The 23,866-nt window shown below is 37.6% G+C and overlaps 4 long non-coding RNA genes across 4 annotated transcripts; all 4 read right to left on the bottom strand.

Annotated features, from left to right (window-relative positions):
• Positions 1-713: 713 nt before the first annotated feature.
• LOC110892135 lies at positions 714-1,248 on the bottom strand. Its single transcript, XR_002565856.2, has 3 exons — positions 1,208-1,248; positions 878-1,065; positions 714-782 (listed from the first exon to the last, which is right to left on the bottom strand). It is a non-coding gene; the product is annotated as an uncharacterized LOC110892135 (long non-coding RNA).
• An 18-nt stretch (positions 1,249-1,266) lies between these two features.
• LOC110892134 lies at positions 1,267-2,593 on the bottom strand. Its single transcript, XR_002565855.2, has 3 exons — positions 2,560-2,593; positions 1,406-1,474; positions 1,267-1,329 (listed from the first exon to the last, which is right to left on the bottom strand). It is a non-coding gene; the product is annotated as an uncharacterized LOC110892134 (long non-coding RNA).
• Positions 2,594-2,602: 9 nt separating this feature from the next.
• Positions 2,603-4,096, bottom strand: LOC118488067. The gene is made up of 3 exons (XR_004883604.1): positions 3,876-4,096; positions 3,687-3,703; positions 2,603-2,681 (listed from the first exon to the last, which is right to left on the bottom strand). It is a non-coding gene; the product is annotated as an uncharacterized LOC118488067 (long non-coding RNA).
• A 1,142-nt stretch (positions 4,097-5,238) lies between these two features.
• Positions 5,239-5,813, bottom strand: LOC110892133. The gene is made up of 2 exons (XR_004883603.1): positions 5,537-5,813; positions 5,239-5,399 (listed from the first exon to the last, which is right to left on the bottom strand). It is a non-coding gene; the product is annotated as an uncharacterized LOC110892133 (long non-coding RNA).
• Positions 5,814-23,866: the final 18,053 nt, after the last annotated feature.

Below are 23,866 nucleotides of genomic sequence, written 5' to 3'. Positions count from 1 at the left end.
TAGTCAAATCCGTTGATCTCAAAATGTTTCCTGTAAATTATATTATTGAGTTTTAAACAAATAATTGTGTAAACTTAAATGTTATATAACAAAATAAATTAACTTGACAATTTATGTAAAATAATTTAATCCATAAAACTATTCAATTTACATGTAACAAAAGAAAAAGGTTTGAATTAATGCAATAGAGAAGAGGAAATTTAATAAATATTAAAGCAAACAAATAATCTTTTAATACCACGATAATAAACGAAATATCCATATGAAACCAAACATCAAGTACTAAAATAAATGTTCCGGAAAAAATTAACCAAAAGAAAACATCTCAAATTGTTCGAAAAAACTGAAATGACTATTAAATGTTAATACTAATTTTCCAGCTTTGCTTTCATCTTCAAACCTTCATTGTTCTCACAATCACCCTGACGCGGTTTAGTTGAAGACTGAGAAGAACAAAGATCCACATCATAAACCGTTTTCAAATTACGCTTCAGCTCATTGTCCAGCATCTTTGAAGAACAACTATTATGAGCTCCAGAGGGTGTAGTAAAGATGCTGTTGTTCAAACTGGACATGGGAGTGTCTTCATCAACGACACGGGAAACAGAATCCTGTACAACAAAATTTAAAAAGTAAAAAATATAAATGGACATAAAAGTTGAATACAAAACAATAATAAAGGTTTACTGATATAAAGAAGTTGCTTAACAAACCCAGATGTTAACGTTAACAATTGGATTTGGATCAGAAGCAACAGGATCTAAAGGTTCTTCATCAGCAGCCTGTATGTATTTCATAAATTCCAATAAGTATTCATAAGTGGTATAAGATTTCTATAATAAAAAATTTAAGTTAACGTTTAGGGTACATATAGAACCTGGTAAACATCAAAATGAGTATCAAGATCTTTGATGATGGAAGGATTTTCAGTCAACTTGGAAACAGAGTAGCCATCTGATTTCTATTTTATATTAAACGAAGCTATGGCTATCTTAAACGCAAACCTCTTGTTTATCAATGCCTTCAGCTCACTCGGAAAGTTGCCTTCGCTTGCTAACTTGCTAACTGTTACAAATGAGTTCATATAGTTAGATTTGCCAAAAAAATAAACAAAATAACTTAAAAATTATAGAGATTAGCATAAACGATGAAAACTATCATTATATCGGATCAAAAAACACCAAAAAAACGATAAAATTAAACTTACGTCTTGTGTTCGAAGAAGATTCGGACTCCTGCAGTTGCATAAGTCATCATCAATAAATTCAAGACATTGGCCATATGGAACTTTTCTTTCCCACAATAAGGTCGCTCATTATACGGTATTTCCTATGAATCGAAAAAAAACATATAAGCTTAAATAACTTATTGTCTGTTGATAAAATGTAAAACCAAATAAACATACCAAAAATATAGGATGATAGTCATCAATCAACTTTAAAAACGATTGGAGCGTTGTTTTTAGGATCCATAACTGCAGAGGAATAAAGGAATTTTTTTTTAAAAATAATGGTAACTTATTTATAGAAACAATGTCTAATTACAGAAACAGAGTTATAATTGAGAATATAAAAATTAACCTTAAAAACAGTAATGTGTTTATGGAAACAAAAACATCTTTAGAAAGAAATTAAAGTATCTTTAAACATAAATAGAAAAACTCATAACTGACAAAACTAACAATATGAACTTTAAAAGATAATAACATAAAGTTTCAAAATTATGCCTAAACAGAAAATTTAATAAGAAATAAGAAAGAGTATAGATATCAAAAAACAAACAATACCAACAATATTTAACTAACCTGTTTTGGTAGACGAACATTCCGAGTCCGAATTTCAAAAAAGATTAAGGATTCACCATGGAAAAATACAAACAATCAATCATTCAGAACATATATATTACTAATTTAAAAAAAAAAATTGAAAACTAAAGAAACATATAAAGAATATAGGATCATAGTCATCATGAAAAAAGAAAAACAGAAATAAAAAACAAATAAACATACCAAAAGTAATGAGACATCTTCCTCAATAAGCTTTAAAAATGAAGGACAGTTGTTACTCTGATCCATATATGGAAATTAAAAATGAAGGCTTTTTAAAAATTAAAAGGCTAAACTATTTATAGAAACAAACTTATAATATCGGGAGAAACTTCTAAAACAAATAATTAAAAAGGAACGGTTTCAAAAAAATTTAAAACCTATTTATTTTTAGAAACACAATCAATATTCCGAAAAAAACATATCACACACTAAAAATTTACATAATCTTTAATGGATTCAAAATTAACAGAATATAAAATTTATTAGTTAATCATGAAAAAAAAACAGAAATAAAAAACCAAAACAAAAGAATCATTAATACATATTAATACAATACAAAATTTATTAGTAAAAAAACAAAGATTTTCAAATTTCAAAAAATATCATAGTTAGATTTGCGAAAAAAAATATTAAACAAAATAACTTAAAAATTATAGAGATTGACATAAACGATGAAAACTATCATTATACCGGATCAAAAAACACCAAAAAAACTATAAAATTAAACTAACCTCTTGTGTTCGAAGAAGATTCAGACTCCTGCAGTTTCATAAGTCATCATCAATAAGTTCAATACATTGAGCATATGGAACTTTTCCTTCCCACAATAAGCTGGCTCATCATACGGTATTTCCTATGAATCGAAAAAAAAAACTTATAAGCTTAAATAACTTTTTGTCTGTTGATAAAATGAAAACCAAAGAAACATACCAAAAATATAGGATGATAGTCATCAATCAACTTTAAAAACGATTGTAGCATTGTTTTTAGGATCCATAACTGCAAAGGAATAAGGAATTTTTTAAAAAAATATAACGACAACTTATTTATAGAAACAATGTCTAATTACATAAACAGAGTTATAATTGAGAATAGTAAAATTAACCTTAAAAACAGTAATGTGTTTATGGAAACAAAAACATCTTTAGAAATAAATTAAAGGTATCTTAAACCTAAATAGAAAAACTCATAACTGACAAAACTAACAATATGAACTTTAAAATATAATAACATAAAGTTTCAAAATTATGCATAAACAGAAAATTTAATAAGAAATAAGAAAGAGTATAGACATCAAAAAACAAACAATACCAACAACATTTAACTAACCTGTTTTGGGAGACGAACATTCCGAGTCCGAATTTTAAAAAAGATTAAGGATTCACCATGGAAAAATACAAACAATCAATCATTCAGAACATATATTTCTAATTTAAAAAAAAACTGAAAACTAAAGAAACATATCAAAAAATTAGGATTATAGTGATCAATCAACTTTAACAACGAAAGAGCGTTGTTTTTAGGATCCATAACTGCAAAGGAATAATAATTTTAAAAGATAATCTATTTATAGAAACAATGTCTATTTACAGAAACCGAATAACAATTTCGAATACAAAAAATTAACATTAAAAATGGCCATCTGTTTATAGAAACAAAAACAATTTTAAAAGAAATTAAAGTATCCTTAAATAATTAACAACATAACTAAATAGCAAAAAAATATAACTGACAAAACAAACCATACGAACTTCAAAAGATAATCACATAAACTCTCAAAATATAGCATAAACACAAAATTTAAAACCAAAGACTATAGATATCAAAAAACAAACAACACCAAGAAAATTGAACTAACCTGTTTTGGTCGACGAACTGTCCGAGTTCGATTGTCACGAAATATTGAGGGTTCAACATGAGAAAAACAAACCATAAATCATTCAGAACATATATTATTAATTTTTGAAAAAAAAAACACCGAACATAAATGATAAAATCAAACATTACACAGTTAAAAAAGATAAAACAACTATAACATTCAACTAACCTCTGTTGCTTGTTGAATGATCGGAGTCCGATTGTTATCCAAGATTTAGGGATTCACATGAAAATCAAAATAAACAAAAATCAGTAAGTTTGATAAATGTCCAAGACATGATTAACGTTCATAGACACTACATAAATCAGAGAATGTAGATGATGATAACAAAACCTCTGATCTTGATATTGTTTGCAAAAAAAATATAAATGTTCAATCGCTTAGATTAAAGATGCACGGTAGATAAACAACAAACTAAAACAACATACCCTCAATTTTATGATCGGATCTACAAAATTCAGAACAACATAACTTATTTTGGTAGACTAACAATCCGAGTCCGAATTTCAAAAAAGATTGAGGGTTCACCATGAGAAAATACAAACCATAAATCATTCAGAACATATATTAATAGGTAAAAATATAATGAACATAAAGGATAAAATTACATATTACATACTTAAAAAAGATAAAATAACTATAACACTTAACTAACCTCTTTTGATTGACGAATTATCGGAGTCCGAAATCAGATCTACAGAAATCAGAACAAAGAAAAAGTTATTACAATTCAGAACAAAGATTATTAGAAATCCAAAGAAAGAAAAAGATAAAGTTTGATCGGATCTACTGAAATCAGAACAAAGAAAACGTTATTAGAAATCAAAAGAATCTTTATAAAATGAACTTTATATACAATCGAACAACATAAATAAAAACATACCTTTAATTTCTTTGATAAGATCTACAGAAATCAGACAAAAAATGATTTTTAGCAATCACAACAATATTCATAAAAACAACTTTGTATAATACAATCGAATAACATAAAAAACAAAACACCTTTAATTTCTTTTATCGGATCTACAGAAATGAGAAAACAAATGGTTTTTAGCAATCGAAACAATCTTTATAAAAACAATCATTTACAACAATTACAACAAAAAAAATCAAAAAATCACGAAAAACTACTACATATCAGGATTCAAATTATCAGTTTTCCGCCAAAATAATAATTTTTTTCAGAAAACTTAAATATCGTCTAAAACTGAAGAGCTTCAATATACCGGAATAACATTAGATCAGATCTAAGCAAAACTAACCCAGAAGCCATGTCTCTGAAACTCAATGTGACGCTTCAATATAAAATCTTTTAGATCTAAGCAAAACAGACATGAATTCATGTATAAAAAGTGCATCAAAAACTCTACTAAATCACCACAAACATAGAGAACCATCAATATAAACTCATAAATTATGAAAAAAAACCCGTTATCCCATTCAAGCATTTCATCAAACACCTTGCGTGCAATCCAACAACTAAAACATTTTCAAACATTTTACACTAAAATTAACGTTCAGTCATCACGGATCTAATCAACCAATTTCCATAAAATTAATAAGAATACAAAAAAAGTTAACATCAATCGGACATTTATGCCAGAATCGAATCTGTAGTACTACATATATAATAGACGTGCAGGTAGAATTTTTTCGGTGCTTATCATCAAAATACTTCTTGCTAACATGAATCTGTTATGGAACAACAACGACAAAGATGTGAGGTAGATTATATGTGAAGAAACAAAATAACATCAGAAAGAGAAATCAAAAGAATAAAATTAAAATCTACGGCTAAGAAAAATAGATTGAAGGGTAAAACCACATACCTTCAATAGCGGAAGAAGATCTGATTAGAGAGATGAGAAATCGCTGTGACGTCCAGAAAGGTTGAGTTGATCTAGGGTTTGGTTTTAGGGTTGTGAAGATTGTTGAAGAGTATGGAAGAAGAATTAGAAAAAAAGACATATATAAAGGATCCATCATGATTGATCCAAATCCAAAAGTCCGACCCGATGCTTTCTGGATCCCGTGTCCATTGTGAATTTGTGTGATTTCCCTCCTAAACCAAGTTGCCACATCAGCCAAGATGGCCAAATACAAATGCCACCTAGCCCAAATCCATCTCATTTATATATATATATATAGATATATATAATCTTTCAAAATTTTAAGATATAGAAAAAATCACCTAAATAAATATATAATCTTATTTATCACTATAACTAAATGTATATCTTATGAATTCTAATTTCGTAAGATTATACATTCATGTAACAGTATTAATCAAAAGTAATATTTATTTAGAGGTTTAAAGCACTTAGATAAGAATTTTATTTTAATTATTATGTTTATGATTAATCGTTTTGGAATTATTAATGGTCTAGAATTTCATAGAATAAACATGGGAATATTTATATAGATTTAAATATGTAATTTAAATCACTATTGTTTGAAATATGTCATAAAAATAAGAGAAAAATGCTCGGATAGTCCATGTGGTTTGCCCATTTTTCATCTTTAGTCATTAACTTTCTAAAATTACACCTATAGTCCCTGGCGTGGATGGTGGTTAGCTTTTGGTGTTAGGTGCGAGTGAAATGACAAAAATACCCTTACTGTCAAACTAATAACTAAAAAGTTAAAAGAAATATAATTAATATTTTGCAATTTATGTGGGACCCACCACCTACCTTACTCACTTCATCTTTTCTACTCCATACCACCACCACCATCTACCCCCCCCCCACTTCACCGTAACCACCACTGCCACAACCATCCCCGCCACAACCACCACCGCCGTCATTATCACCGTTGCCTCAACCATGAAATCGATTATCTTGTCTGAAAATGGAACCAGTTTGGTAGTTTCCACGAAATCAGCTTATGATTCCATCAATCAGGATAAACAGCTTCATCTGATGAAAGATGTTATAGTCGATGATCTTCTCCTGCATCAAACACACCAAATTATCACCTCAAACCAACATTTTCAAGTGCTTCCATACATCAATTTGTGTAAACAGTTCCCATCTCATGCTCAAATTCGATCATCTCATAGCATTATTCTCGATCAGGTATCACTTTTTCTTTAATCCTTTCCTTTTTATGATACAATAAAAATAATCATTTTGGTAATACATTAGGGAAGAAGCAGAATAACAGCGAAATATGATCTCCAATTTAATCTTCAACAACATGTGAAGAACAACCTGCTGTATACAGATCAAAGATTTTACCAGCAAAATGTTGGTATACCACAAGGAAGCATTTTGTCTTCATTACTTTGCTCATTCTACTTTGGACACATGGAAACTACCAAACTGGTTCCATTTTTAGACAAGATAACCAAATCATCAGCGGGGATGATGGCGGTTGTGGTGGGGATGGTTGTGGCAGTGGTGGTTATGGTGAATTGGGGGGGGGGGTAGATGGTGGTGATGGTTGAAGGTGGAGATGGTGGTGGTGTGGAGTGAGGCAAATGAAGTGGGTAGGGTGGGTGGTGGGTGCCATATAAACTGTAAAATATTAATTATATTTCTTTTAATCTTTTAGTTATTAATTTGACAGTAAGGGTATTTTTGTCATTTTACACGCACCTAACACCCAAAACTAACCCCATCCACGTCCTGACTATCCGGGAACGAAATTCAAAAACTTGGTAACTATAGCTGTAATTTTAAAAAATTAGGGAATAAACGTGAAAAATAGAAAAACCACATGTGCTATCCAAATATTTTTCTCTAAAAATAATTTAATTATGTAATTTTGTCTACACTTTATTATAAAATATATAATTTTATCCTGTGTATTAACACGGGACCTATAATCTACTAATAAAATAAACTTAAGTGATGGACGTAGACTATGGGCCATGGCTGAGTGTGTTAAAAGATGGTTTAAGGTGCTATAATAAAATAAACTTGAGTATTTATGTGGATGAAAATAATGAATATTGCATTATATACCAAAATTTTATAAGTACTCCACATTATATATAGGTATTTTATTTTATAAAAATAAGCAAATTCAGATTATGATTAAAGTATCTAAAAGTAAATGTAAAAGAACAAAAACAGCACATAAGTTTATATATATGCGTTGCATCAATGTATAATTGTCATTTCATCATTTTGTTTCGGTAATCAGTTTTTTCTTTAACTGGAAAACCGCACATAAATTTATATATGAAAAATGGCCGATTTTTAATATATTATGTAAGGGAGATGAATGGAAATTTGGATTGATATTTTATGTGGATTATATTGCTATTATTTGTCTAGATTAATCAATATTATGTAAGGGAGATGAATGGAAATTTGGATTGATATTTTATGTGGATTATATTCATGGGCAGACCTAAGCCCAACCCAAGGTGAGCGGGCGCACCCCCGGGGAAAAAAATTTATTTCTAAGTTCAGTCGAAAATTCCGTCCGCATCCCTTGGAATTTTTCGTCCGCACCCTATGGAATTTTCCGTCCGCACCCCTTGGATTTTTTCATCCGCACCCCTTAGGTTAAAAGTGTTATCAACTTATATTTTAAAAATATTCTTTAGTAAACTCTTATTTTATAAAAAATACTATCTAAATTATATAACTTTTAATACCTAAATAACTAAACCCACATACCCAATACATTTAACTAGCCCACTACTAAGTCTTAGCACAATAAACAAACCCAACAAATCAACAATATTTCAAACTAAAATAAAATAAACAAGCCCAAAACCCTTACATATTCTATCCTGCTCTCTTTATCGTCCTTGCACGCCAGCGATCAGAACATCAACAGCGACAACAGTGAATAGTCAGCAGCCACCATACCACCGCCAATCAAACACGGGTAAGTTTCTTTGTTATTTTTGATGATTTTTGGTTGATATTATCCACCTCCAGCAGTCTATTATAGCAGCATACTAACCATAGTAGACATGTGCTTCGTTTTGTTTTCATTATGTTATGGGGGGTTATATTTTGTTAGTGATGATATTTTGCCTTTTTTATAGCCGCATACCACAGTATGTTTGGCTTTTTTTACATGACTCGACATGACCTGAACCGACCCGATACAAACCGATTTCTTATTTATATAGCTTGGGGCCCAAAATTTTTAAAAATGTTCCGCACACCCATGAAAAAAATCCTGGGTCCGCTATTTATATATTGCTAATATTTGTCTAAATTAATCAATGAAGGCATCGTCTTTAGTTGTTTTATTAATTTATGAAAGCAGTACTACTTTTAGAAAAAATGTATTAACCTTTTTCAAAAGATAGCTACTTCACCGTACAAAACTATGGGAGTTATGTTCACGTTTTATTTTAAATATAAAATATATATACTAATGCTAATACTACTTTTCTTGCTTTAGGTAAACAAATGCGTTATATTGTTATAAAATCTATATTAAAAATAATAATATAATAAGCTCGTTCAGTTATGCCGATTATATATTAAAAATAATATGATAAGCATGTTCAGTTGTGCTGATTATATACAAATAATCAGTGTTGGGTTCACAGTTTAATTGTTTAAATAATACTGAAATAAGATTTGAGTGGTTACATTGACGCAAAGATATTTTTTAGTTTTGTTATGCCTAAACGCCACTTTGTTAAGTTTTACTCTCTGTAATTACTTTAGCATCTTGCTAGTTTTTTTACCTAGTAACTACTAACTGCTAGTTTTTTTTACCTAGTAACATTTCTCTTCATTAAAAAAATATGTTGTACTATTTCTGGTATGATTAGGGTTGACCTTATTTTCAACGTACACATATATGTCTAATTTTTGAACTGTAAATATATATCATTTACTCATAGTGGGAGTTGATCCCACTTGATAATAATGACCCTATTTTTTTTAACGGTAATGAACGACATGTTAACCATCGTGGCAGCGGACGCTGTGGTCAAGGTCGACTACTCGACCGACGCCAGTCCTTTGGCTCTCCCAGATGCGTGGAAACCCGACCTCCATCCGTCCAAGGCACGGCAGTGGAATAATCGTTAAAACATCTCTCCCATCTAAGACGAACCGGCGCCATCCGTATTCGCCCTTCACCTGGATGTCGTAGAAAATAATGGGGATAGTGGGAGTCGAATTTCGGTCACAGGGAACACCAAGATAAATACTTTCATACCATTAAACTAAAGAGTAAACTGCAATTTTACCCCCTAGGGTTTAGGTCAATTGGCACTCTTACCCCCCCTAACGAAATAATTGCAATTTTACCCCCCAACGTTGGTGTTATGTCGCGATTTTACCCCCTGGCGTCAAAGTTGTTAACATATCTGTTAACTATAACTTGAAATGACTATATTACCATTCAATTTTACCCCCCAACATTCCTGTTATATCGCACAATTACCCCCCACCTCCACCACCATCAGCCTCCACCACCCACCTGGTTATAAGTAAACCACCAATATAACCAAAATCAAATTAAAAGATCAACTTTATCAAGAATCTTGACAACCCAAAATAAACCCAACTCATTATAACTGATCAGAGCAAAAGATCCTCCTGTAATATATAATTCCCCTTTCACACATATACTACCCATTAGTTGACTTTTATTAATATTAGCATTTGACTTATTTGTTTGTGTGTATACAGTTCTCCAGCTAGTCCTATTATGGATGTGGGTTTCTTGAACTCTTCAGTAGATGTAGATCCTCCTGTAGTAACTTGTTTGAAGAACATAACTGAGAATAATCAAGAAAGTAAACAGGTATCGATAGAAGAAACGGTGGATACTGTTGGAAAATAGGTGAAAATAGCATTTTTCACAAATATAGGAAAATGATTTTTTCCTATTTTGGACTAGAAATAAATATAATAAAATGAGCGGGTTTTATATATTTATTTGTGGGTTTGTGTTCTATGTTGCAAGAGCTTCGCAACGAACTAAACCACGTCCAAAACGGAGCTAAGATGAATGTTGAAGCAACAAATAATAGACCAAATGTAGTAGCAAGGGTGGTTAGGCAGAAGGGTTAAAGGGTTTAACCTTGCCTAACGCAGGTCGTGGGGTCCCCCCACGTTTGCAAGACGTGGAAGGAGGTTCACTAGTTTGTTTTTCTTGTTTGAAGATCCAATTCTGAAGTGTTGTCCAGAAAAGGATAGAGGAACAGAAAGAATAAGTGTGAATTGAGTGTGAGTGAGGGACACTTGCATGAAGCAGGTGTACGATGTGAAGGACCAGAGTTTAAGGAAACAAGTCTGATCGGAATGTCTTAACTCAGTAAATGAAGTGTCACTTATATAGGAGAAGACATCTCCCAAAGAGGCATTCGTTTGACTAGTGAACTAGCTTGCAGCGAGGGGCTTACCCTTTCGGGGGTTGAAGCCTTTTGACCCCTGGATAATAGCATGTGCTCTGTGGACCTGCGTTACTTTTACGGCTGTGGTTGGTGAGACTGTTTTGGGGATGTGACTTGTTTACTGTTCCCGTATTACTTTACTCTATCTTCTCAACTTTTTCAACCATTGAACCTTTTAACCTTTTGGGCGTTTACATGTTTGGTCATTTTATTTAGTCTCGGGCTACCCCCGTCATCAGCCCCCCAAGTCAGAGGTTTTTGGGAGTAGCTCAAAGACTTCTGACTTTCATGCATTTGTTTTATAGCCTGAAAGTTTTAAGGGTTCAGTGCTTGAAGGCTTGGAAGGTTGTCGGCAGTTAATGTTTGAATTTTGAATGTCTGACAACTGATTGGATGTATGGCAGTTCGTAGGGTGGCGGTTTTGGAGGGTTTATTGTTTTACATTATTACCCCTATATTAGATTATTACATTTACATTTTCTCATTTTCTTTCCTCATAATTCTATCAAGTTTCTCGCTGCAACTCCTTTCCTTTTTCTCAAGTTTTGTTCCGGTTCCCTTTATTTCGTTACATTCTTCATATTTTCTTTGCAAAAAATGGATGCTCTTAAGGATTTAGCAAAATCCTTTTCCCGATTAACCCATGAAGAGGTAGAGTTGTTTTGTATGGAATATGGTATTGGGACTAAATTTAAACCTACTGCCCCTGCGTGTGATGCTTCGATTGACAAATGTCTGGCTGGTTTTGTCGCTCTTTATTGTCGTCATTTCGAGTTTTCAAACCTTCGTTATCTGTTTTCCTTGTTTGTGTTGAACTTATTGGAGTATTATCGAGTCTCCTTCGGTCAGATTCATCCGAAGGGCATGACTAGGGTTTTACATTTTGAGGTTTTGTGCCGTGCCCTTGGATATGATCCTTCGTTATTGCTTTTTCGCCGTTTTTTCCGTTTGGCCAAAAATGGCGATTGGTTTACCTTTGAAACATCCAAGGTTGATTCCTGCCTTATTTCATCTATGGTTACAACACTTGGGACTTGGAATAATCGTTTTTTCTGGGTTTCTGATACTATTGTTCCATTTAAAATGGTGTGGAGGCACTCGGATGCTGTTCTCAATGAACCGGAACCCCTTGAATCTGACTTGAATGATGCTTTTCTGAAAGCCATCCGGGAATGCCCTTCAAGGGTTCGTCCCTTTCCTGAGCATTTGCTAGTCTTGTTAGGGGTTAGTAAGTTATGGAAAAAAGCTAATCGGGATCCGGTTCTGATGAGAGATGGCACGGGTATGCATTTTCTTTTCCACCTTTCTTGTATTTTTCTTAATTTGTGTCTTACGTTCTGTCTGTTTGTTGCTTGCAGTTATGTCTGCCTTGGATTTCATTAAAAGTGATGACACTTCGGATGTGGTGTTTGGGGATGTTCCTGTTATCCCTGATGAGAATGTTGTGGTTAAGGGTGCTGAACAAAGGTTTGAGGGTACTGGGTACGTTAGTGTTTCCAACGTGAAGGGTTTTTCTAAGCCTCTTGTCCCCAAGACTTCGACCCGACGATCTACTCGTCATTTAAAAGGTGTTCCTCAATCCACCTCTACTGAACCGGTGGAGTTGAGTGATGATGTCGAAGAGTCTGGGGATCAAGGTGTTGAAGCGGGTTCTGAGAAAGAGTATAAACTAGTTGTTCATGGAAAAAAGGCTTCGGCCAAGAAGGTTATTGCTAGTCCTGTTCAGGGTTCTTCAAGCATGGATGTTGAAGGGTTGGATCCGGATGCGGTTTATGTGCCAGGTTGGTCGGTGAAAATTGACGACAGTTTTAAAGACGCTGTTGTTTGTGAAGATGCCTTGAGTCATATTGCTCCTCCTTCGATCCACAATACTATCTCCGAAATGGATGATGATGTGATGTTGTCTCGTATGATTTTAAGCACTTGTAATCTTGCTGCCATGCTTCCTCAGGGCGTTGCCCGTTTTCGTCAGAGGATGCAAGAGTACGAAGAGTTTTCTAAGAAGAAAGACAAAATGAAGTCTTCGATGGCAGTGATGAAGAAGGAGATAAGTAGTTTTGCTGAGAAGGAGGAAGCTTGGTCGAAAAAGGTTGAAGGCTTGTCGAAGCAGCATGAGATTGAGATGAGTGATTTTTAAGAAGAGTTTTGAGGCCGATCGATTGAAGCTAAAGGCGGACAAGGAGGTTTTGTCTGTTGCTCAGAAAGCCTTTGATGAGGAAAAGGAGAGCCTGAAGGCTTTGGTTTCCCGGGCAACTAGTGATAACCAGTGGTTGATTGAGCAGGGCTTTCAACAAGTTGTCACCTATCTGCTTCATTCTGCTGAATTTAACTCCGCTCTTGGTGATGTTTATACAAAGTTGCTTAATTTGGGAAAACACCAAGGCCTCATTGCTGGTTACAAGTTGCATGAAGCTGGGCATTCTCTGGAAAAGTCCCCCTTGTTTTGTCCCGACGCTTCTGATGTTTTTAAAGGCTCAGTTGAACAGACGGAGAGGCTGACCTATACTTATGTTCACCACGTTTCCTCTTGCTTTGGTAAGCCTTTATCTGTTTTACAGGACTTGAAACCAGAGGTCCTTAATGAAAAGGTTTGTGCGGAAGTTTTGGGCTCACTTTCGAAGAAAAGATCCTATTCCGGAGATAGTGATGATACTTTTTCAAGTGTGCAGGATGTTTCGAAGGATGCGGGCTTGGAGGCTTCAGCAGTGGGTGGTGATGGTGGTGCAAAGGCTAAGAAGTCCAAGAAAGCAAAGAAGGCCAAAGCTGAAGGTTCTGGTGTTTCTAAGCCTTCTGCTGTTTGATGGTTATTCGTAGCTTTCTTAGCAAAACAACTTATGGTTTGTAATGTTACTTTGAACAATATTAGGTTTCCAGGAACCCTTAAGGTTCCTGTTGGTTGTGTGTTGGGCCTGTATGGCCGTTTGAACAGTAGTTAAACTTGCAAGTTACTAGGACTTGCCTTAACTTTTATTTGAAAGTCTTGTATGACTTTCTTTGCTATGGTATGCTAGTTAATTATGCTACTTTTGTTATGTTTTTATACTTATGCCTTTTTTGCTGAGTTAGTTTGATTGGCTTTATCCCTTCGAGCCTTTTGGCTAGTCGTGGGTGGGTTGAAGCCTTCAAGGTTTCGGGCTGTCATGTGGGTAGCTTGAAGCCTTAATGGCTTATTGTGACTTGATTTGGTTTGTATGTTTTGTTTAAAGGATTTTCTTTTTGCTTGTGTTTTTCTTTCTTGTAACTTTGTCTTTGTTGAGTTTGTGTTGTCTTTATGTTTTTTACACCTTAAAGGGTTCAGTGCTGCAGACACTTAGCCGTGGTGTTTTTTAACAATAAGACATAGCACCTATCCTCTTTATTATTTCTTTGTGATTTATTCGACTTCGTAAGCCTGTTTGTTTGTTATATTTCTAAGGCTTAAGGAACGATTGGTGTAGGTTGTTCAGACCTGTCTATGAGACAATTTTGTTTTGGCTTAGTAAGTCTCATGGAGTTGTATTGATTTAGGAACTCACCCCTTATATAGGTTCATTCAACCCTTGAACCTATTGAGCGATGTGGCCTGGGAGCTCATCCCCTTACATGGCCCTTGCCATGGAGTTTTTTGCTAGGTTCTCAGCCTGACCTTAGGATAGAAAGACAAGTTTGATAAAACAACTTCATTCATTCAAGCAATACTTGCTTTTTACAAAAGGTTTTCATAGTGTTGTTCGAGATACATTTTGATACAAACCAAACTTTCTTGTCTAAACATGGAATCTTCTCAGGGTTTTGCCGTTCCAATTCCTTGGAAGCCTTTTGCCTTCTGAATCTGCTAGCTTGTAGGATCCACCCTTGTGTGCTTCAAGGATGGTGTATGGACCTTCCCATTTTGGGCCCAGCTTTCCTTGGTTTTCCTTTTTGCTAGCTTCATTGTTTCTGAGGACTAGGTCCCCTGGCTTGAATCGTTCATTCTTGACTTTCTTGTTGTAGTAGGCTTCCATTTGCTGCTTATACTTGGCTTCTTGAATTGCGGCTTGATCTTGAGCTTCTTCTAGGAGTTGTAAATTCAGTATGGTCTCTTTTTGGTTTGTTTCGGGATCCATGTTGACGATTCGTTGGGTTACAACTCCTATTTCAGCAGGGATTACAGCCTCGGATCCAAATACCAAGCTATAAGGTGTTTTCTTGTAGCTTGTTTTTTCGGTTGTTCTAATTGCCCATAGAACACTAGGCAATTCTTCGAGCCAGTTGCTTTCATATCTTCCTAATCTTGTCTTGATACCTTCCACTATGCTTCAATTTTCCCTTTCAACCTGGCCATTTGATTGCGGGTAAGCCACTGAGCTGAAGATTTGGTTGATCCTGTACTCTTTACACCAAACGCTGAAGGGCTTTTCAACAAATTGCTTCCCGTTGTCGGTGACAATTACTCCCGGCAATCCGTAGCGGCAGATGATGTTTTCCCAAACGAAGTCGATGACCTGTTTGCCTGTGATCTTTGCAAGGGGTTTAACCTCGGGCCATTTGGTGAAATAATCTATTGCCACTAGCAAGAATTTCACTCCTCCTTTGCTTGGAGGGAATGGTCCAACAATGTCCATTCCCCACTTATGGAATGGCCATGCCGAGGTTAGACAAGATCATGCTTGGGATTTTTTGGGATCGGTGCATGAATCTGACAAGCATCACATTTCTTCAATTGCTCAGTGTTGTCACAATGCATCGAGGGCCAAAAATATCCGAGGTTCATGAGTTTTGCAACCACCGACCTTGCTCCAAAATGGGCTCCACATACGCCTTCGTAAATTTCTTTGATCAAATACTTACTTTGCTCGGGACCAACACATCTTAGCAAGGGAGCAAGGTAACCCTTTTTGTAGAGGGTTTCTCCTTGCAACACATATTGTCTTGCTTTGATTTTAACCCTTTCAGCTTCTACTTGATCATTGGGTAGTTCACCATTTCGAAGGAATTTTTTGATGGGAGTCATCCAGTTTGGATCTTCCTCGGTGACTACGTCTTGGACCTCCAATTCATCAATCGATGGAGCCTTCAACACTTCTACCAACACCTTCTTGGTGAGGTGGGCAAAGGTGAGAGATGCTAGCTTACTTAAGGCATCAGCCTTTTTGTTTTGGGATCTGGGAATTTGTTTGATACTGCATGCTTGGAAGGTATTCATCAGCTCTTTGGATTTTCCTTATATCTTCTCATATTGGGTTCATTGGCAACATAGCTATCGTTGACTTGTTTCGAGACTAGTAATGAGTCTGTGAACACTTCAAGCTTTTGAACTTTCATTTCTTTCGCCAGCCTTAAGCCGGCGATCAGTGCCTCGTATTCAGCCTCATTATTGGTGGTCTGAAAATCAAAACGAAGAGCATATGTGAATTCCAACCCTTCTGGGTTGATTAAAACTAACCCAGCCCCTGACCCTTCAACGCTTGAAGCTCCGTCGGTGAATAGCTTCCAGGCTTCAGGGTTGGAGGGTTCAGTGGTGGTAGTGTTTACTTCGTCAATTGTTTGGTTTGGGACTTCCACAAGGAAGTCAGCCAAGACTTGGGCTTTAATAGCTTTTCGTGGGACATAGGTGATGTTGTGTTCACCTAGCTCCACCGCCCATTTCGCCAATCTTCCCGAGTTCTCAGGTTTTTCAAGCACATTTTTAACAGGTTGGTCAGTGATCACTTGTATGGGATGTGCTTGGAAATACCTCCCAAGCCTTCTAGGTGTTTGAACTAAGGCTAGGGCAAGCTTTTCAAGGGGAGGATATTTGATCTCAGCTAATTTTAAAGTTTTGCTGAAGAAGTAAACAGGTACCTGAACCGCGTTTCGTTCGATTGTGAGGATTGCACTTATAGCCTCTTCACCAATTGATAGGTAGACTGAAATTAACTCTCCTGTTTTTGGAGCTGTGATGTCTGGCAAGGAAGCAAGGTGTTGCTTCATTTGGTTGAAGGCTTCCTCGGCCTCATCAGTCCACTTGAAATCCTTCTTGTCAGAACAATTTTTAAGTGTTTTGTAGAAGGGCAGGGACCTTTCAGCCAGCTTGGAGGTGAAACGCTTCAAGGCAGCCAGTTTCCCATTTAAGCTTTCAACCTCTTTTTTGGTTTTTGGTGGCTTGGCTTCGAGGACAGCTTTTACCTTGTTTGGGTTGGCCTTGATGCTTTGTTTTCTGACAATGTGACCCAGGAATTTTCCTTCTTCGAATCCAAATAAGCATTTTTCAGGGTTAAGTTTCATGTTAACCTTTCTGAGATTTTTAAAAGTTTCTTGGATGTCATCAAGCATTTGATACTCCGTCTTGCTTTTGATTACCAAGTCATCGACATAGGCTTCCATGTTTTTGCCAATTTGACTTGCAAAAGCTTTGTCCACCAGACGTTGGTAGGTTGCTCCAGCGTTCTTTAGTCCAAGGGACATCTTCTTGTAACAGAAGATTCCTTTATCAGTGTGGAACGTCGTCTTTTCTTCGTCTTCCTCTTTCATGAGTATTTGATGATACCCTTTGTAAGCATCGAGAAAGCATTTGAAAGGGTAACCGGTGAGCGAGTCAACCTTGAGGTCAATTTCTGGTAGTGGATAGCAGTCCTTAGGACAAGCTTTGTTGAGATCTTTGAAGTCTATGCACATTCTCCAAGAGTTTTCTGGTTTCTTGACCATAACCGGGTTTGCAACCCATGATTGGTACTTGACTTCTCGGAGAATGTCAGCAGATACGAGCTTCTCAACCTCCTGACAAGCAGCCATGCTTCTTTCTGGTGCTAAGCTTCTTTTCTTTTGGACCACAGGTTTAACATCGGGTGGTATTCTTAACTCATGTTCAGCAATATTTCGGGGGATTCCTGTCATATCTTCTGGACACAAAGCGAAGACATCGCTGTAATGTGTCAACAACTTTTCCAAATAAGAGAGAGTTTCTTGTGAAAGGCTTGGGTTGACCCTTATTCTTTGTTCAGGGTACTTAGGATTTATGATAAGCCTTTGCTTGTCTTCTTCACTTCTGGGACTTTCGCCTTCAACCATGTAGGCCTCTTGAGAGGGTTGAAGGGTTGCTATCCCCCTCTCGGTTGGGAATTTCACCGTGCCATGCCCGACAGACACGGCCATGAAGAAGGCACATTGTCCTGGTCTCCCTATGATCACATCATAGTTTGAAGGTATGTTGATAACCACAAAGGCGAGTGGCTGGATTCTTTCCTTCTGACCTTCACTGAAACAAACATTCAGTGTAAGTTGCCCTAAAGGCTTGAGGGGTATATCAGCAATGCCTTTTATGGAGGTTCCAGAGGGTTGAAGCCTTGAACGTTCTTCATTGCTCAAGCGGTTGAAGAACTTCTCGAACATGATTTTAGTGGCCGCCCCAGTGTCTATGTATGCCCTATGTGTTTTCAATGTTCCAATGGTAGCTTCTACGACGAGAGGGCTTGAAAGAGGGCCTTTTTTCTGTTGGGGGAAAGCAAACACATTGAAGCTCCCAAGCTTCCAACCGCTGCCTTTTATGAGGAACCTTTTCATCAGAGTTCACCATATTAACTTCCTTTCCCTTTCCTTCAGCCATTTTGTCTCGAACCCCTTTTACCAAATGTGCGAGTTCTCCTGACTTAACAGCTTCTTCAATTCTTTTCTTGAGCTGGAAGCAATCGTTGGTGTGGTGACCCTTTTCTTCATGAAACTCACAGAACTGTGTGGAGTTCTCATTTTTTCTGCTTTTGGGGAGAGGCCTAGGAGGCCTAAAGTTCTGCTTGACTTCTTCTGTTGCAAGGATTTCTTGAGGAGTCTTTGTGAGGGGTGTGAAGCTCATGCCTTTCTCCCTGGTTGGAGGGTTCCGGCCTTCAGACCTTCGATGGTCTGAACCCTTTTGTCGTCTGTCATAGGGGTTGTAATTCCCTCTTTTTCTGACTGGGCTATTACTTCGCCAGCTATACCCTCTTTTCCTTTGTTCTTTGATGTCGACCGCCTCCTCTCCCCGGATGTGGGCTTCTGCCCTTTCGAGGGCTTCTTCCAAGGTCTTGGGTAGGGACTTGTTGAAATCTCTTGTGAGGTATTTCGAGGTGATAGCGTTCATGAAACCGGCTACCCTCATTTTTTCATCTGCCCCTACATAGGTTAGACCTTCCTTTTTGTATCGTTCAATAAACTCACGAAGACTTTCATTGTCACGTTGTTTTATTTGAAAAATGACTGTTGCATCTTTGACATATCGTCTCTGCTGGGAGAAGTTGGCCAAAAAACCCTAGCTAAGGTCGTCGAAGCTTCGAAGGCTTCGAGCAGGTAAATCGTTGAACCAGATCCTGGCAGATCCGATAAGGGTTTGCATGAACATTAGACAACATTCAGCGTTTGACCATTTCTCTATCCTTGCTGCACCGGTAAAGATCTGAAGATGGTCCTCTGGGTCCTCAGACCCATCATACGTTCTGATGTGGGACGACATCTTGATCTTCGTTTGAAAATCATAATCGGCTATTTGCTGTGAGAAGCATGAAAGGTGTCACACCCCAACCGATGGCAGAATCATCGGGGCGTGGCACTGAGCGAAACAGATTGTCCAGAAGTTTCCACAACAACTATTATATAAATTCAGTTTACATGACACGTCCCATACTGTGTCCCAAATAAATAACAAGTTATCATAGAAAGCAACTAGGCAAATAAATTCCGTTCCGACAACTCAGATTTAATTATTACAGACAAATGTTATTATTTCTAGACTCCCTAGCTTCGATTTCATCACCATGCGCCTAAGCATCCTAGCAACTTAAGCACCTGTCACATACGTTAAAATAAAGTCAATACATATAATGTAAAGGTGAGCACACAAGTTTGATAATAGCATATAGGGTTCGAATAGTTTACGCATAACCAGGCACGTACACAGAGGAAAACGATGCATGTTAATTATCGACATGGGACCATCGATACCAACGACTGCGGGTTGACCGTCCGAGACGGTTCGCAATACATGATTACCACCGTAATCCATGCAAGTAATTGTCCTTAACAACCCCCATGTGAACGGGTGCTGAGTCCAAACTATAGTACTATGTTGCTAAGGCAGGTAGATAGCACTCCACGTGTAAACATAATAAACAGCATTCATTTAGTCAAGTAGCACATGCAAATGGTCAGCGTTCAAATAATTTGTGTTTGATTGTGATTTGATAGATAACGTATGTAACACCCAAAAGTGCTAAAAGTAAAAAGGGATCGAGTATACTCACAGTGATTGATTGTGGATTGAAGGGAGCGCTGAGAGTAAGATTAGCCTGAATAGTTCGATAGCATAACGATAAGTAACGCGGAAAAGTAACAAGTATGGATGGATCGAATGGGCTGGTCGATCGAACGGCAGGTTCGATCGAACGGGCTGTTCGGTCGGTTGGTATGTCCGGTTGGACAGTCCTGTTCGATCGGCCGGCAGGCTCGATCGGCTGGGCCATTCGAGTGGATTGTTTCTTCCTCTGGTGTTTTTGTGTTTGAGGATTTGAAGTTTTGAAGTTTTTGTTGCAGTATTTGAGAACACTGAAGTGTTCCTACCTTTCAAGTCGTTCGATCGAACGGTTCGTTCGATCGGCTAGCTCACTCGATCGGCTAGCTCACTCGATCAGCTAGGAGCTTCAAGGTTAGTCCCCAACTGGATGTCACTCGATCGAACAGTCTGTTCGATCGGCTGGCATTCCCTACTACAAACGAGTTGTGAAAACGATTAAGTGTTGAAGCATAGTATCTCATAATCCGAACAGTAATGTTCACCAATCGAGTGCCATGTTCGATCGAACACTACTTCGTCAATACTATACCTCATGATATTTTGAAAGTGTGGGACCATGTGCTAGCCGATCGGCTGGCCCGGTCGATCGGCTGGCATGTCCGATCGGCTGGGCTGTTCGAACAGCCTAGCCGTTCGGCCAGCATTTCTGACCTGGTCGGCCTTTCGTCTAACACTTGGCTGTTTGTTTATTTGTCATTCTTTCAAGGTATCTTGACAACGTGTTGAACTACGATAACCTCCGTTCCTACTTGTTTCCTTGGCTCGAACAGGAATCACCCAAGTCCGGCCGGTGAACGGTTCGGAATGTCGGTTTAGAGTTTAACCCGAAATCGGTGAACCTCGTTCATAGAACCCGAATCTTGAACCTTTTAACTATTTGAATGATTAGTTAGCCGGTTCAAGCTTCGTTTCTATTGATTTGAAGGCATTGAGTGTAAATAGAGTTGAAAGAAAGTTGGAATTCCTTCTTTCAATCCTTCACAACTTGTGGATGTTTAGATCTTTGGTAGATCTTAACTTGTTTATGTGGAAATCGGTTAGATCAAAGCTAATCATAGTGGAATGAGGCCAAAACATGATGTTCTTCAAGAACACCATGATGACATCACCCAAGAACACTTAGATCTTGGTGATTTCACGGTTAGAATCCATGTTTTGAAAGATAGAAAGGTGTAGAATCAAGTAATGATAAAAAACGTATAAGAATTAGAGTGAAAACTTACCGGGATTGAGAGAAATCTGAGAAAAGGTGAAGAAGATAGCTGGTTCGGCCAGAGCTTTCCAAAAATGGAAAGTATGACAATGACAGCCCTATTTATAGGCTCCAAAAGAGGAAAGTGGCAGCCGATCAGCCAGGGGCTCCGATCGAGTGGGCTGCTCGATCGGCTGGCAAGTTGCTAGCCAATCGGCTGGCCTGTTCGATCAGGTTGCCTCCTGTTCGATCCGCGACACACTTTGAGTATTTTGCGACGATTTTCGACGTTTCGATTTCAATGGACGACGATACGAATACGATAGAGTTCCTAGTCAAATTACTTTCAGTAGTTGGGACTATATCTAACATACAATCTTCTATAAGTCACGTTTCGATGTCGGTTTCAATTGAGTTCGATTGCTTTTCGAGTTTCGATTCGATTTTCGATTGATTTGCTTGAATATCACACCAAACATAAGGTAAACACGCACAAGTAACACATAAGGCACACACACACGTATAACAATACCAAAATTCGCATAATTCGAGTCTCGAGTTCGATGATTGTTAGATCGGTTTGATTACTGATTAGGTTAACTTATCGCATTGTTACTTCCTATCATTCACAGTCGTAGATCGGTTCGCGTTAAAACACATTTGATTACTTCGATTCTTGCTGATTACAACACTTACTCCACATAATACAACTAAAACACAAAATCGACTATTTACAGTCAAAGAAGGTCAAAGTTGACTTGGACTTTGACTTTGACTTTGACATTCGAAAACACGGGGTGTTACAGCCTCCCCTTGTTTAGGGAATTTCGTCCCGAAATTAGGTCGAAGGCTACGCAACGCCGTGATTTACCAATTTGATGCTTCAGATCTATTTATTTAAACAACTGCGGGTGCTTGGCCTTCATGTCGCTTTCGAGTTCCCAAGTGAACTCCGCGCCTCGTTTGCCTTCCCATCGGACCTTCACGATCGGGATGCGAGAGCGCCTGAGTTGCATGGTTTGGCGATCCATGATTTCGACAGGCTTTTCCACGAAGTGGAATGTTTCGTTGACCTGAAGATCGTCGAGCGGTACGATTAGATCATGATCAGCAAGGCATTTTCGGAGGTTAGAGACGTGGAAAGTCGGGTGGACGTTACTGAGTTCCTCCGGTAATTCGAGTCTGTAGGCGACTTTTCCGATTCTTTCCAGAATCCTAAAAGGTCCAACATATCGAGGCGCTAGTTTCCCTTTCTTGCCGAATCGAACTACACCCTTCCAAGGTGATACCTTTAGGAGTACGTAGTCACCAACGGCGAATTCCAGGGGCTTGCGTCTTTTATCGGCGTAACTTTTCTGTCTGTTCCGAGCTTTTACCAAGTTGTCTCTTATCTGGTGGATTTTGTCAGTCGTTTCTTGTAGAATCTCGGGACCGGTTAGTTGCGAGTGACCGATCTCGTGCCACACAATAGGCGATCGACATCTTCTACCATACAAAGCCTCGAAGGGTGCCATTTGGATGCTGGCATGATAGCTGTTATTGTACGAGAATTCCACCAATGGCAGGTGTTTTTCCAACTACCACCAAAATCTATAACACACGCTCGGAGCATGTCTTCAAGAGTACGGATCGTTCTTTCAGTTTGTCCGTCGGTCTGAGGATGGAATGCAGTACTCAGATTAAGCGACGTACCAAGGGCCGCTTGAAATGTTTCCCACAATCGCGAAGTGAACCGAGCGTCACGATCTGAAATGATATCACGAGGCGTACCATGAATATGAATGATCTCGTCGGTGTAGATTTGGGCTAGTCGTTCCACTTTGTAGTCTTCTCGTATTGGCAAAAAGTGGGCTGATTTTGTGAGACGATCAATTATGACCCAAATACTGTCGTGACCTGATGGCGTGGGCGGGAGTTTCGTTATGAAATCCATAGCTATACTCTCCCACTTCCATATAGGTATCGGCGGTTGTTCGAGTAAGCCAGAAGGTCTTTGATGTTCAGCCTTGAGGCTTCCAATGTACAGAGCGATATCCCGTTTCATACCCGGCCACCAGTACTTGTAACGCAGGTCCTGGTACATCTTGTCTGCACCGGGATGAATAGAATATCGGGACTTGTGGGCTTCGTTCATGATAATCTTTCGCAAATCGGTCCGTTTAGGAATCCAAATTCGGTCCAGATAATAGAATATCCCATCTGGTTTACTTACTAACTGAGCTCCATCGTGATAGATCCTCTCTCTCTTCAATGTACGCTCGTTAAAGCAAGCATGTTGAGCTTCGCGGATGAGGGTTTCGAGGTTATGCTGGGCTTGGATGTTTCGAGTACTGAGCACGTAACTCTTCCTGCTGAGCGCGTCAGCAACCACATTCGCCTTGCCT

Source organism: Helianthus annuus, chromosome 16, assembly GCF_002127325.2.
Source record: "Helianthus annuus cultivar XRQ/B chromosome 16, HanXRQr2.0-SUNRISE, whole genome shotgun sequence".
Classification (NCBI taxonomy): Eukaryota; Viridiplantae; Streptophyta; class Magnoliopsida; order Asterales; family Asteraceae; genus Helianthus; species Helianthus annuus.
The sequence above is the reverse complement of the archived record's forward strand: the minus strand, read 5'-3'. Positions and strand labels throughout refer to the sequence as shown.